Source organism: Branchiostoma belcheri, unplaced genomic scaffold, assembly GCF_001625305.1.
Source record: "Branchiostoma belcheri isolate BF01 breed outbred unplaced genomic scaffold, Haploidv18h27 scaffold163, whole genome shotgun sequence".
NCBI classification, from domain to species: Eukaryota; Metazoa; Chordata; class Leptocardii; order Amphioxiformes; family Branchiostomatidae; genus Branchiostoma; species Branchiostoma belcheri.
Genome location: NW_017803080.1, coordinates 1,859 through 18,455, shown reverse-complemented (window position 1 = coordinate 18,455; position 16,597 = coordinate 1,859). Strand labels below are relative to the sequence as shown.

Sequence of the window (16,597 nt, the reverse complement as noted above, 5' to 3'; positions counted from 1 at the left end):
AAAGACTCTATTTTTGGTAAAAATTTTTAAGAAATATCTTCAAATTAAAGTTCCTGATTTAGTCTCACATGTTATCAATATCTCTGGAGGATTTCATGAGGGGAATTTTAAAGGGATGCCGGAGTAGCTAAAGTTCTTGATTTTTTTTAAATGTTTGTTTTCATGTAAATGTTGATGCTCATGTGTATAAACTATTAAGTATTAATAATCATTACCCTTTTCATGCATTGTAATTACAGTTTGGGTCTTTGTCTGACACAGGAGCATCTCTAAAACAGTGGAATTTTTTTCAGAAAAATAGTAATTCATGAATCAACTGACGCAGTAGTAAAGCTATAACCCCATCATACACTTATGTTAGCATGCTCAAATTGTGAATCAAAACATTATTCTTATACTGATTATTTAATTATAAATGCAACGTCTACGTTAATTCATGGATGTATTTCAAATTTGTCTGTATTATGCACGGTGGGTCAGAATTATCCTATAGTTAGTTGCGTATTTCAGTTATGATTGTGATCATAGTAGTTTCATCTTTAGAGCCGTAATTGAACCATTCTGGATATGCTGAGCACGTAGAGAAAAAGCTATTCTCATATTGTTCATTTCAGGTATAGTAATGATAGTTAAAAAAAAAATCAGAGACTAAATTTGTCTTAGCATACTAGAAATATTACTCATACATTATTGTGTTGCATTTTTAGTACAATAAGGACTATAGTTCTTTAATATAAGTCAAAATTGATTGAATTGTTTTTGGTGGCAGCAAACTGTAGAGGGTGAATGTAGGAAAATGTTCAGACAAATACTGTGGCAGGTAATTAAATGGAGGTGGTAGAAATGGAACAGCACATATGTTCGCCCCCACAACACATGTATGCACATGTGCGTGTTACAATATAATGGGTCAATGATACAACTATAGGGAAAATAGTGACTCAAGAAAATAAGCAATCTTGTCATTAGTAGAAACTAGTAGCCAAGATCATGTTAAGGTTTGTAACCTTATATGTAAAAAAAAAATTAGAATCCATTTCTTCTAATAGATGTAAATTTAGATGAATTAATGTTGTCCGTTTAATGCTGCTGCAAATGACTGTTTAGTTGAGCTAAGGTTATTACAAAAACTGTCTTGTAAATGCAACGATCTCACTTTAATTGTTGGATGGATAAGAATATAAAGTTATACGTCACTACTATATTAGTGTTCGGTGGGTTCTGTAATGTAATGGTCCTGCGCCCATTTCAAAACAGGTTAGAATACACAGCCAGGATTATCCATCGTGTCCACTGTCCGGTATAAATTTGTACTATTCCTTAACATTTCTGTAAACATGCAGGTGGTATCAGCCCACACACAAGTACTAATAAATGTAGTGCATAGACTGGTGCAGGTTAGGTGCAGGTAGACATCAGGTATACCTGCACAGCCCCAATTTTATCTGCACTAACTTGCATGTACCCAGTACATGGACCAGTGCAAGTTAGGTGCAGGTAGACATCAGAAATACCAGCACAGCTCCAATTTTACTTACACTAACCTGCATATACCTAGTACATGGACCAGTGCAGGTTAATTAGATACGGGTAGACTTCAGAAATATCTGAACAGCTCCAATTTTACCTGCACTATCTTTCATATAAAATACATGGACCAGTGCAGGTTAGGTGCAGGAAGACATCAGATATACCTGCACAGCTCCAATTTTACTTGCACTAACCTGCATATGCAGATGGTATTTTTAACCCCGATGAATAAAATAGTGCTTCTTTCGTAAACTCATTCTAGTCATGTGCTTGCTAATTAGTCTGGTACGATATGCTTGCGTAACAAAAGAAATTTCTTGTGCAAGGTGCCACGCCATTCTAGTTCAATAATTCTGATCGCCTCTTGTAGGTACGACAAAATGTCTTGGCTGTCAGCATGCTGGTCAACTAAAGGTATTTGTAACACTGATCTGTATTCTTAACTTGTTTTTCTCCATGTCTTTCATACGGGGATTGAGGTTTCTTTTCCACCTTGTAGCATTTTTAAATTGGGGCCCCGTCAAATATTCAAAAAGTTGCTTTAATTTGTACTCATCTACCAGGCTGTTTTGAGGCTCAACCTTTTTAATTCTGATCAGATCCAAGCATAAAACATGTCTATAGCTACAGCGGAAAATTATGACGACCATGCTGAACCATAAACATATAGCCCTATAACGTGTTCATTATATCACTCACTTTATAGATATAAGCGAGTGTACATCAGATACTTCCAGTGTATGAAGTTGAATTTATCTAGAAAGAAGGCCTTTAAAGATTATTAAGACAAGAAAGATTTTCCTGTCATTCATTATGTTATTCAATACACTGGGTGGTATGTAGAAATAGGTCTTCCTTGTCAATTGTTCTAGGCCCCCCATACCGACGATTTCTTACTCTAAATCAACCCCATCACATGACATAACACAACGTTCTGATAGGGCATTTTGAAGTCCCAACATCCATAGTTTCTCTTAAAACATATCCTAAAACAAATAATACCATTATGGCGTCACGACTAGTGAGTGGCAGGCAAAAAAAAGGTGACGGTCGGTTGCCTACCCATGTAATTTGCATATGTCGTCAAATAATTTGTCTGTATATGATGTAAACAAGGCAAGCGATCCTTGCATGAATAATGTATATCCAACTGTATCAATGTTTCTTCAAATGTGTAAGAATCATTACTTTTTTTTCTCCGGACACAGATATGGAATTCAACGGCCCAAAGAGGTCGACAGGACAGGAATACGTAGAAGCAGACCATCAGTACGAAGACGTGGATCTAGAGTTTAGAAATGTGTTCCTGACCTCCGGCTTGAAATACACTGCGCAAACAAAAATCCCTGCTATACATGTTAACATGGGAGAGGCGACACATATGGAGTCATGCTTCAGTCAGCACTGCAAGCCAGAGGAGGCACATGGTGGGGGCCACAAACATAGAGGTATGGGAAAGTATTATTAATAAATGAATTGTTAAATTTTGCTCAAACACACACACACGGCGGTCCGTCACTACGGCATTCTTTCCCATTGCTAGGCGCGTTCGAAAATATGTTGGGTTACAAGACGCTATTTAGGCCTGTTTCGGACTACCCGTAAAACATTTGAAAGTAAACAAATAGTATTTAGCGGTAAATTTCGTCAAATTAAAATAAAATCATCGTCTTAACATCCTTTTAATGTTAGCTTTTTATTTTAAATCACTGATTTTTTTTTTTAATTTTGCTCATAAAGACGATTATTTTCGTCTTGTCATGTTTTCAGGCAAACATCGTTCAAACCTGGCTACGTGTATTACCCCAGATTTTTTTATATTTTTCAACGTTTAGGAACAAGATCAAAAGTCGTGTTTTCGGAATTTTTTTTTTAATTTCTGGTTTTAAGTCTAGTTTTTGTCAACATATTGGTGAAAAAATTGCATTGTTTAACTTTTTTCTCACTAAATTACCCATAATTCAAAATTGAGGCCATTTTCCAAAAATCCCTGAAACACGATTTTCGGGACAACCGTAACGGTCATGTTGAGCCGTAAATGGGGTATGTTTGACTCTCCATGCCTCCAGCTTTGAACGAGTTTTGCAGACATGTCATATCGCCCAAAAGTGTGCATTCTGTTATTCATACAGGCGTAACGAACCATTACAGTATTCAAGGTCACCAAAGGATACGACAGTAGCTTCGCTACATGTTACATCTCCCCAAAAAAATGATAGCGGACATGTACTGTCCAGGAAAACTGTTTGTATGTGTAGAAACGTGTTTTTTTTTATCTGTTGCGAGGCACTCAGGCAGAAGGGGTTGTTTTGTCGCTTTATTGTAAATGACCGCAGGTGACCCCGACCCTGAGTCGCATTTACTTTCACATGTTTCTTAGACAGAATTCTTGATTTCTCTAACATAACTCTAAAACTACAATTAAAATTCGACAGTTAAAATCTAAAATAAAGTTATGATTCTGCACATCAGGTAGGATTCATGTTTCATATTTAGGAGTCTGACAAGGTGCGTGTCCATGTATCGGCTAGTTTTTCTTTTGTTGATTTATTTCCATGTATTTTGTTATATTTATCTTTTCGGACTTGGAAGAATTCAGGTCGCGGTCTCGCCTTGGGCCGAAGTTGTGCCCTTGGGAAAGGCACGTTACATGACGTCCCTCCTGTACGGTGGAGTGACGCCCACCGAGCCTCTTAGGCTAATCTGTCTAACTGTGCCATAACACACTACGTTGTTGGTGCGCCAATGTGTCAACATCATCACATTTGCCACAGTGAACCGTAAAGAATTAGATTATTTATCTATCCAGGGTGATCCAGTTTAATGACTTGGCACTGTTTTACATGACGCGTATACCGTTTACATTGATTTTCAATGGGGCTGTACTTTGCGGTTTGTGGGAAAATAGATAGTTACGTTTTTTAATTTTTTTTTAAAGTCTGTGGTTGAAAGATTATGTGGTTAAGTCAGTGATGCACTGGGGAGGTGGAAACTCTTACAAGTACAGTGTAGTGATTCTAGATTGGAAAGGTCAGGGGTAAAAAAAAACTAAAACAAACCACAACAAAATTTAAAGCTACTACAAGCTCATGATATGATTTCTGTTTTCTGCAATGATGCTGTGATTCCTAAATGGAATGGGTGTATAACTAAGAAGTATTTTGGAATGTTTAACCCTCAAACACCCGAACGGGGTCCATTTGGACCCCAGACGTATATTTTTATGTGCTATTTGAATTTATTTTCTTCTCCCGTGACTTTGTCAGTAAACCTCTTCTACAAGTTCTCTTAATTTTTTTTGGAGATCGGCACACATTTGTAAAAATAACAACTGAAGTCTGATGTGAGACCGTCTGGGGTCCAAACGGACCCCAGCCATGTATTTGCACTTTCCTACACACGAAATTGTTCGAATGTCCTTAATATGTCTTCAAGGAAGCATTATTGCTTTGATATTAATATGCAGTTTGCCAAGTAACCTCCACCTCAGGAATTATTGCCTTCGACAGAAGGGTATGAAATCGTTTTTGCACTGTTTTGCAGATTATGCACGATAAAGTTTGAAGGCATGGTCCGAAGTTCATGATTTTTGGCAGGTAGGTTGTCTTAGTGATGGGCATTGTCAAGGCCAAAAATGGACTTCGTGGGGGGGGGGGGTCTTACGTGACTGGAGCTGACTTTTTGTGTTTGCGGTTTTTGTTGTACTCCAGATTACTCGATGATTTTTAGTTGGCAAGTTACCGTTGATAATACGCAGGTCAAGGTCGTAAATGGGCCTCAAGGGGGGTTCCCATGTCATTGAATTTGACCTTTTGTGTTGGTTGTTATTGTTGTTAGCAGGATATTTCGAGAATCTGCAAATAGATGTTCACGATTTTTTGTGAGCAAGTTACTATTGACGATAGCAAGATCAAGTTCAGAAATGGGCGTCGCGGGAGGTCCGTACGTTGCTGTAGTGGGCTTTTGGTGATTGAACATTTTTAAGGGCAGGCGAAGTCTTCCTTTGGTTTTCTATTTAGGTTAAAGCAACAAGTTACAGACAGGTAGCTGTCAACAGTGTATTTCGTGGGACAAACAGTTTCTTTGAATGTTTTTTGTTTGTTGAAACAACATTGCCCCGGTCAAGAGTGCTCCAGGACCAAGAGTGCCCCAGCAAGGGCGTGCTAATTTGACAGCTCTGTGGGCCCCAATGTGAACATCTGGTATGTGTTTTAATCGGGAACAAAGTTAGTGATGATGTTTATTGCAAATTCATGCCCGAGGGCTAATTGCATACAGACATTAACAAGAAAATGTGGTGATATAAGACTATTTGCTAACAACTTCTACGTGTACGATATATTTATCGTACCTACTATCTCTACTTAAACCTAATAACGTTGGATTACATACAGGGTAAAAAGTAGATATACAATATGTGACCAGGTAATAGGAACGTTATTCTAATCTATTATATTCTATTAAACTATTCTTGTCATGCTATTAGGGGGTTTGACTTCTTCTCAGGAGGCAGTGGGAGATGAATTGTGCGACTCTTTGAAAAATAAATGGGTTGGGAGACTTTAGCAACAATATAGTCTTTTGTTGCTGGTTGAGATATGAAAAACTTGGGGAAATATTGGCGACTTCTTTGAATAACTTTTTTCTTTCAAAATCGTAATGAGGACAATGACAGATAAAATGCATTTCATCTTCCACTGCTCCCTCTGTACAGTATTTACAGAATCTTTTGCATACAGGCAGTTTCTTATATCTTCCTCTCTCCATCTCTAATGTGTGAGCGCTTAGTGTCATTTTACATAGAGATGATCTTAGCTCAAAATCAGGGAGATGCAGATAGGTTTCCATATTATAGTCAGATTTTAGTTTTCTATACAATCCGCTATTGATAGATAAATTGTGGAGGAAGGTTTGAATATACATGTCTGTTAGTCTTTTTCTCAACGATACACATACAAATCTATTGTTTACATGTAGATTGCTATTTTGCCAAATGAACGAGTTACCGCTATTGTCAAGTATCTCTTTCACGTGGCATAACCAGTTTTTCTTGTTGACGTTTAACATATCATGTTGTTGCGACAATAGAGCATCCACTTGTAGAGGATGTGTGCAGAAATCTAGTTGTCTTAGCCGTAACCAGTACTTTACAACCCTGACTGAAACATCTATATCTAGGGGAAATCTGCCGAGTTCAGCTTTACATGCAATGTTGCTGCCGTTTCTGTGAATACCGAGAATATTTTTACAGAAACGGTTATGTATGACTTCAATTGGACTAGTATTGTTTAAGTATTCTTTGCCCCAGATTTCGCAGCCATATAACATAATAGGTTTGATACATGAATCAAATATTCTTAAAAGAGCCTTTAGAGAAATCGGTGAGCGGATGAGGGATTTTATAGCCAAAATGGCTTTGCGTGATTTAAGGGACAACTCTTTTTTAGCCAAAGAAAAGCTGCCAGACGCAGATAACAACACACCCAGGTAACAGTATGAAGTAACGGCCTCTACTTTCTCTGGACCAAACATAAATTTTACATTTATGTATACTGTACACAATGGCCAGGAGGGAAGAAAACTACCTTTCGCGGCCAGACTCCCCAGGCCAATTCTCTTGCCTTTTGTGCCGAATTCTACGATCCGTATTTTCGTAGAAAGACATGGTACAGGCTTGAGAAATAGTATGTTGCTTCGTTCACAAAAGGACTCTCTGACCACTATAACTACGGCAATCATTTTCAAAAAACCTACACTATACACACACACAACACCTACCAAAACAATATCACACTGTCGAAGGCATGAGTACTCCGAACTCTGGTTTCATCAGGTTTTCAGAGGTTTGACAATTTGACAATCATATGAGGTCAAAGGTCAACCCCATGTTCATACCTGCAGGCCTCATCCGATTTTTGCATAAATTATGATAATGAGCTTGAATTTTTAACACTTAATCATGCCAAAATAAACGTCTTAATATGTTTAACCAATATATGTGCAAAGGTCACTGAAAGAATGCAAAAAGGAATATAAAATTGAAAGAAACCAAAGGAATATAAAAATTGAAAGAAACCAAATGGGGTCCATTTGGACCCCGTTCGGGCATTAACGTCACAAAAAAGTTCGGGTGTTTGAGGGTTAAAGTTATACTGTGTTGTAAGTTGGAGTAGCCGTGTATTCATCTACTATGAATGCAACTCTATGGGTGTAACTGTTTAATATACATAAAGTTTTAATTAGTCTGGTAAGTAAAACTGTTGTTAGAATGTGTTACTAAGCAAGCTTGCGCAATTGATCCTAAGATCTAAATGTGACAGGGTACAATTATTGTCACCCCTAACATGTTTTCGACACAAGTGTGTACCGTACAAAGCAGCTGCAAAATGAGGAAATGACATAGCATTTGCAAAAAAAAATTACATGGAAAAAAATTAAAAACAAAACTAATGTCGTAGAATGGCCAACTCAATTTCAAAGGCCAAGAAAACAAGGGGAATATGAATGTTAAATTAAAAGTACTAACCTCCAGAAGGAAGTGCTATTTTCCGATACATCATGCTGCAATGAATACATAACTAGCCGACATTTTACATAATTTTGTGTAACATAGTGTTTTGATTTTCTCAACTTATTTGCATGTAAGTATTACTTGAACAGATAATCAGATTACGCCACTTATGGAAAGGATAACTAGATTACGCCGTTTTTTTCATCGTCAATATTTGCGGCATAAATAAGGGGCGATAAGGACACCAAGAAGGACAATGGTTGGTAAGATACCAAAGAACACAAAACGGTACGAATTTTTCTTATCGCCCCCGAAATGAGGTCTGTAACGTAACTTTTTGTTTAAAACATAGACACCAATGGAGTAGCGTGGTGTATTCTGGGATAGTTTTGAGGGTATTTGGAGAGTTTGTCCTGGATTCGATGCGTTTTAAGACTTACGCGCAAAATGGGCATTTAATTGTATACTGTAAAATAATATGCATTTTTCACTTCCAAAAATAAATGCCTGTCGAAATATAGCACCCCCTTCTGGAGGTTAGTACTCCTTTAAAATGAGTCTATTAATCACCATACCGTACTGTGTTTTAGTAATTTGGTCAACCTTTCTGACCACGTAGATTTCATAATTAGGCGTCGGGTGGCGTGGTGGTAGAGCGTTCGACTTTGAAACGTTGAAACCTGGGTTGTATCCGGGGCATGCCTGGACATGCGCCCCGACGCTGTGCCCTTGGGAAAGGCATTACTCCAACCAGGTGTGAATGGGTACCCAAACTGGTGAAGTCGTATTGAGGTCAACTTGTGGCGCCGAATGGCAGCTGCACAGACCCTTTCGACAGCCCCACAAAAATGTGTGGATCAAATATGTTATATCATGTGTATTATGTAATTGTTTATGATTATTGATTGATTCTTATGTGATTGTAAACTGATTGTAAACACTGCATCAATGCATCAATATAAAGGGCTGCGATTGCACGGGTAATGTTTGACCAACACAAAAATTAATAAAGGCAACACTTTTTGCCAAGCATTTTTATTCGCACGCTCAAATCAGTTTTGGGGTTACATATGATAAAATCAACATGGCCTAATGAAGTGTGTGGGGAAGAGAAAAAAATCCTGTCTTGTGATAGAACCAAATGCAGCCTGAGCATTTTTTGCCATTTTGAGCTAAAACACATATTATTGTGACTATTGACTTCAGATTAAATGTGGTTTGAACTCATTTGACTGTGAATCTTAATAAATGGGCATGGGTAATTCAGGACATGCTGCTCTCCTGAACCATGCAATGTCACAAATACTTTACTGTAATATATCTTTAAACATCCTCCAGTACTAGACAAAAAGTCTGAAGACGAAGACCAATCATACGAAGACGCAGACCATACGTATGAAGACGTCAATGGAAAACATGGCTTGCAGCGCGATAGACCGAGTGAACAACCTTCTGGACGGCTTGATCTGGGACACCACGTGGAAGAGCCGCGTTCCAGGAGACAGGAGGAGACAGGTGAATTGGGAGACAGAACCGGACGTAAGTACAAATAGCTTTCCGTCTTTAATTGTACGAACCAAATATTGATTTTTCACTATATACAAGTCTGTCATCTCCTATACCTGAATTTCTCAATAGATAATAGCAAATTTAAGTTCAAATACACAGTGACATGGGACAACATATGTCCAAGTACATACATGTATGGGACAATATTCTAAAAGATGTGATAGTCTAAAAACCATTCTTGTTGATGTAAAAGTACCATGAGGGTAGATTTGTCTCTTGGTATATAGCAGAAGATGCCATTCATGATACCTCGTACGATTGTTGTGCAACAAAATTTATCATTTATTTATTGGTTCAGTTGTTATACAATTTTCCAACAAGGTTACCTGACTATCCTCGGCCTAGTATCATGAAGAAATCTTGTCAATATTATTATGAAAATATGGTAAGTGGATATAATATGGAAAAGCATCCTAACCTTTCCTGAAGTATACTAGTTTTGTAATGAAATTATACATTTACATTCTTGCATTATGAAATGAAACTGGAACTTTCACACTAACACAGATTGTTATGTAACGAATTATATATTTCTAACCTGAAATGTCTTGATGATGTTATGACTTTTCGTTGCAACAGTAAGATTAATTTTACATTTTTGGTTCATATTTCATTTTAGAGCCTGTTACAAAAACGTGGATCAAATTGATGGTGAAATCCATTCAAGTTTGCTGTTCTATTCTGGTCTGTGGGTCCCTATTCATCCTGTCAGTCTTTGCTGCTAAAGGACAGTTCACATTTGGTAATACGGTAAGCCAACCTCCATGAATAATTTTATCAGGGTGGCGAGTATTTGAATAGCAAAGTTAGACACTTGTTTTAACAAAAGTCAACGTTTCGTTGACCGTCTGTCATTTTCATCAGGGCAATGACCAGCCATAATTGCTCTTACTAAAGAAGATGACAGTCGTCATTGAAACGTTGTCTTTTGTATGGCCACTTCAAGTGGCTGTGAATAAAGGACTTACCTGTTGAAGGTAGACAGTCCTGTCTTTTTTTACTTTCAGGGCTAGAAGTATCACCGATAATATACCTAATGCATGCGGGTTAGTGTAAGAAAATATGAAGCAGGTGCCTGTAAATCTTCAAACTTTTGTGACAATAAAACCACATTTAGGTTAATCAAATTCTAGTGTTGGTAATGTCTACCTGCATCACGGCTCGTAGAAACATTCTGTTGATTGAAATAGAAGCCAAAGCAAACATTTACCAATGCAATTGTATGTTGTCAAGATAATAATTTATTGTTGCCTACCTGCCTGCCTAAAAAACTAGGCCTGGCCCCTTACCCCTCTTCATTTTGGTTTTCTTTATTGTTTGCTTCTCGAAAAATGTTCTACTGATTTATGTGTCATGTATCATTCTGTATATTTTTTTCTGGTGTCTTGTTATTAGTGTCATTATTAGACCCACCCTAAGGTGTTTATAGTAATATAATATAATATAAGGGAAGCTATATATTATATTAAAGTAACTGTTTACCAATTTCTTAATGATGTGCACCTCTTTATAGGAGGCAAACAATGTCACCATTCCCTGGTCATGGGATTTCTATAAGACAAACAGCTCGGCGCTTTTTAATCCGACCCCCGCCTACTCGACGTTTGTCTCCTCTCCAACATTGAAGCTGGAGAAATCTGCTGCTCCATCGATGGTGATATCGGATGAGGGCATTGGGGCACCTGGGGGTGAGTCAACTGAGTTCTCTATGTCCATGCTGATGATTGACTGTTACCTCCAAAAGAACTATACACAATAGTGGAACAGTTTTAATCCTCCGTCTTTCCATAGTTATTTTAACATGTAAGTTCGCTAGTCAGAACAAACAGGTTTTAACTTCCTTGCTCAAAGAAAGCAAAGATGCAGGCTGTTTTAGGAAAGGCAATGGGGCAGTGCATAGACAGAATCAGCAAGAAATCCACATTATCAATAAAATTAACAGTTCACTCTTATTTCATACATATCATATTTTTTTCAAAACGATGTTACAGTCACATGTGGCAGCGGGTGGAGTGAATATAACAACCACTGCTACATGTTGTCGGGATGGAGATTCTCCTGGTCCGAGGCAAACCGAAATTGTAAACAAAGTGGTGCGAATCTTGCTTCTATCCAAAATAAGGAGGAAAACAACTTCGTCAAAGATCTTATCAAGAATGGTAGGGATTAAATACGTTTTTTCCAGACAGTAGTTGTTTATTACCTATTATTGTATTGTACTGTATTGTATCTTTGCAAGATTTGTAATTACAAATGTAAGATTGCAAAAGCCTTCGGGCATGATTCTGCACATTAAGTTATAATAAACCGTTGAATGGCCCCTAAATATGCAAAATCATCAAGCTTGATCAAGGAAAATATATATTCTTATCTTTCTCATGGCTGATATCATAAAAGTCAAAAATCCTAAAGCATCTTTGACTTTGTGATCAAAACAATAGTTTGAATACCATGGACGTTCAAGTACCTGCATATTCGCAGGTCTAATATGTTTGGTGATTTATTCATAATGGGACTAATGGTTTTCATTATTGTAACAGATGTTCAGTCTCTACTAATGTGTTATTACTACATGTACGTAAATATTACTTTACACTGTCTGATTCTTGATTCTAAAATCAACTTAACTCAGAGGCCACTGTGTAATGTAAACTTCAGGAAGGTTAGAATGAATAAAGTTGAAAATTGTAAAAAAAAATTGCTGTGACATTTACTAACTCAAAAGTTCTGCAAACGTTTGAATATTTTTATTTGTTGTTGTTGATTGGCTATCCAAATAACAAGACCCCTTCTTCTCGCTGGATTGCAGCCCCTGCCAAACAGGTCTGGATTGGACTCCGTGAAGGTCGTAGGTGGAAGTGGTCGGACGGTGCACGGCTCAGCTACAGAAACTGGTCGCCTGGAGAGCCCAATAACAGTTTCTGGAGTGGGAGAGAGGACTGTGGCTCTATATACACCAAGGTGGGTGCAAGCATTGCAGCATTTCAATAAATGCCAGTAACATGTCAGTACGGTCAAGACAGTAAAAGATCGGTCAGAATTTTTCTTAAGATATGCTTGTCAGTGCGTTACAGTCGTATAAACTGATTTATTTTAATGTTACTGAAACTACTGTCAGTTGCTTTACCAGTCCTAAAGGTTAACTAGGGGTGTTTCTTTTTTTTCTGGAAATTAATTCATTGGCTGCTAATTAATTCATCATCACATTTGTGGAATGATTAATATAACAGGTGGCTATCACCTTCCAAGGAAATATATTAACGTTTTCTGTAACATTTTACAGACATTCAGAAAGAGGACGTTATCTCGTCAACGGGGCACTGCTGGGAAGTGGAATGACGCCAACTGCAAGTGCAACTATCTCTTCATTTGCAAGAAGCCAAAAAGATAACATGTCCATCCTTATAAGGCTACACCGATTTATCATTTTAAAGAAAGATTTGAAGAAATGTCAATTTTAAAACAGAAGCCTCGGAAAATAACGTTCTAACGAATCCATAGCTGGCTTAAACTAATATGAATCGGTAACATATTTCTTCTCGTTCTGTGTATTTTCATATTGATCTTCAAGTGTAGAATTTTTTCTTACCCAAGGATCATCCAATCAAAATAGTGTGGCCTCAAGTGGAAATTTAAAAAATAATTTCTGAGGCGGAGAATTTTAGCAATTTAAATTTAGCAATTTTAGATTTTAATTAAAATTTTAAAAGATGAAATGTGATGCTGTGTTAGAACTATGTAGCATTTTATCAAAGGACCCTAAAATCCTAAAGTTGAGAAGATTTCATTTTTATTTAATTTTTTTTCTTTGTACAATAATCTAGTATGTATTACAATAATGTAATATTATTAAGTAGAAAAAAATAATCCCAACTATAGTACGTCAAGGAAATACCTGAAACATAATCTTAAATTTTCTATATCGTGCCAAATACAGTTGCAATCTAATATTCCAAAACTATTCTTTTCAGAATTATAATTTGTAATGGGATTTAAAGCAGCCCGTAATGGTACAATAATAAAAATTCTGTTCGACACGTTTCACCTTTTACATTATTATAATTGTATATTACATTTTTATTAGCCTTTGGCAAGAATTTCCAATACAATGAGATATACACTAAGTATCATGGCAATCATGATATTGGATTCAGTTTCAAATCAGGTTTTTAAGCAGTTTGTTATCAGATATGCACCTGATTGACAGTAATTAAAAATTCCCCAAGTTAGACCGGCCTAAGTTGCGTCACATTTTAATATGAACAGATCCAAATATATTAAGTGGATATTTAAAAGAAAAAACGGGTAAAATGAAATAGACCTTAAAATACAGCAAATTGTAAGAATTAAATGATTGATGCTTCAAGAAGTGGAAATTAATGGTTTGTACGTTAAGACATTTTGTGATGTTCCTCCAAGTGTCAATTATTACATCAATTATTAAGAACCTTTTCAACTCCTTATAATGTTATTATCATAATGTGATAATGTAATTGGATACTAGTTTTTTTTTAATTTGCTATCATGTTGATCATGTAATATAGATGTAGATTTGTTATCATGTTGATTATGTAATATAGATCATGCTTGACTTACTTGACTAATATAGATCATGCTTGAAATACGCAATTAAGCGTCTTTGTATACAAAAGCTGCCATGTCTTTTACTGCATTTATAAACGAAGTCATTAAACACAATATATATAGAGTAATACAAAACTAGAGGTCGGAGATCTCAAGCCTTTGTCAGAGATATATGGTTCTAGAATTAATTCGAGCATGCGTATTCTTTTTTTAATAATCAGTTTGGTCTATCTATAGATTAAAAAAAAAAAAGAATATCTGTGATCCTTTTTTTAATTCTACAGAACACCCAAAAAGGGTTCGCCACAGATTTACAGACGCGCTGTCTCATGTGTTAAACCTCCCTAAATTATTTGATTTTAGACTGTTACTGGAAAAAATAAAAATGTACCAAGAAATTCTTCTTACTGTATTATGATCAAAGTGTCACGACAGTGTCGCAAAATGAAATAAGAGATCTAATGAAAGTGACGAATCAGAACAGGGCGACATCTGCTATTTAGTTGATTTATTTTTCAAGACGTATAAAAGACGTTTCCCGTCGGCTGAACAGACAATCACGTGAGCCCTACCCTGATACTAATTATTCCGCCCCTTTACCCTCTGACACTTCCTCCCTAACCCTCGTAAGGGTCATTCGTGGCTCAACCTTTCTCTGTACGGTCACTACCCTAATTGTGTGTGTTTGTCTGTGAAATAGACGGGAAACATAGTTCTCTTCGGAGCTTGCAAAGAAGAGAAGGTCTGTTTCTCTGTGAGATTTCGTGGTCTATTTGCATATATTCGCTCCAATGTGACTTACACTAAAATGTAATCCTTACGCTATAACTTTTATGTTAGAAGTTTGTAAAAATCCAAAACAAAATCTATAAAATCCAAAATGACAAAGTTAAGAATTACTAGTGTAAACGTCTGATTAAACGTCGATTACGCTGAATACCTTTAATTAGTTTACATTTGCAATATAATTGATTAATTCATGAACAGCATCCAGTTTAATTCCACCATAGCCATCTTAGAGCATCAGGGATTAACCCAATAATGTATAGAAGTGTACAGAATTCTCTCCGTCCCATAATTCTGTCAGCTACAGTTGCCATAATTCTGGCTCCAGTTCCCTTGTTTAAAAATTAACTGCCACCACGTCTGTCTTAAATCTTTTTTAATACCTCTTGTTTACAATATTAGTAAGCTTGTTGATATATGAAAATAAAAGTACGGAATTAAACTGTAATTCCGAGATTAAAACTGACTGCCGACAGGCTTCAGGCCTCTTCCTTCAGACCAAGTCTCTCCATGGCGACCAGTCGCAACTTCTTCCGGTCAACCTGATCCAAAAACAAATGATAAAAAAAAGTTTAAATAAATCTGCATAAAAAACACTAGCAGCAATGAAAAAGAATTCAACAAAGAGAAATGAATTGAAACGTACAAAGAAAACCAAATGCATGCATCTAGAAAAAATGAAAACAAGACTTTTGAAAAAAGTTTATCTCGGCCGCTGGCCATGTAGTTTTGTGTTCTTTTAGGATGTCCACATAGATTTGTGTAACTGCTAGAGAGGAAAGAATGTATTACCTAGTATGTTCATACCTGTAACACCAAACAGGGTAATAAATTGGCTTCCATTATCATTTGCTTCAATGGAATTAGTGAAAAATATTAATCTCGAAGCAGATGTTGGGAGGGAAAATGTTTAGGTAGAGATACAGATTTTCATTTGTGATTGAAGATTTGAGAGACAGGAAAGAGTTTAGGATATGTATGTGGAGCTAATTTCTCTGTTAGAGTAGGTTACACAGCTCTATGTATGGGGAAGACATTTTTTGGAATCAGTAGTGTCATGTTGTATATTACAGAGGAACTATGTTTCATCTGTAATGTCTGGACAATACTGATGAATAAAGAGCAAAGATGCATGTGTCAAAAGTGAAATGTTTTATTTTGGTATAACTTCATGAGACAACACAAAATGGAGTGGCTACAATAACAGAGCTGTCAAACGTTATCAAGCTTAATGCACTAACATATTGTTAGGTTGTACGAATTCATAAATTTTCACGGGGGGGGGGGGCGGATAACGTAACTCTGTTTAAATCTGTTCAACAGCACGAATAAAACACAATGTAATTGATTGCCCTTGCCCGTAGTATCTTTAGCTCCATTTTTATCCTATGGCTCTATGCCTAATACCCTTATAATTCCTGATATTTTGCTATTTTTGCTAAGTAAATACCTAAGCAGCCTCATGCGTTACATCCGGGATCTTCGATATGGGAAATTCCATTCAGGCCACTAATCAAAAGCGACATCTTGCGACCGAGGAATATAGTGCACTTCCATAACCTTCGTCTTGACTTATTCAGATGTCTCAAGGTAATATTAAAACGTATTTTTTAAACT

At 36.6% G+C, this 16,597-nt stretch overlaps 1 long non-coding RNA gene across 1 annotated transcript in view; it reads right to left on the bottom strand.

The window, feature by feature from the left end:
* Window positions 1-15,471: 15,471 nt before the first annotated feature.
* LOC109466334 overlaps window positions 15,472-16,597 on the bottom strand; it is a 2,984-nt gene continuing 1,858 nt past the window's right edge. Inside the window, exon 2 of the long non-coding RNA XR_002140017.1 lies at window positions 15,472-15,522. This is a non-coding gene — a long non-coding RNA (uncharacterized LOC109466334). The remainder of the gene's footprint in view (window positions 15,523-16,597) is intronic.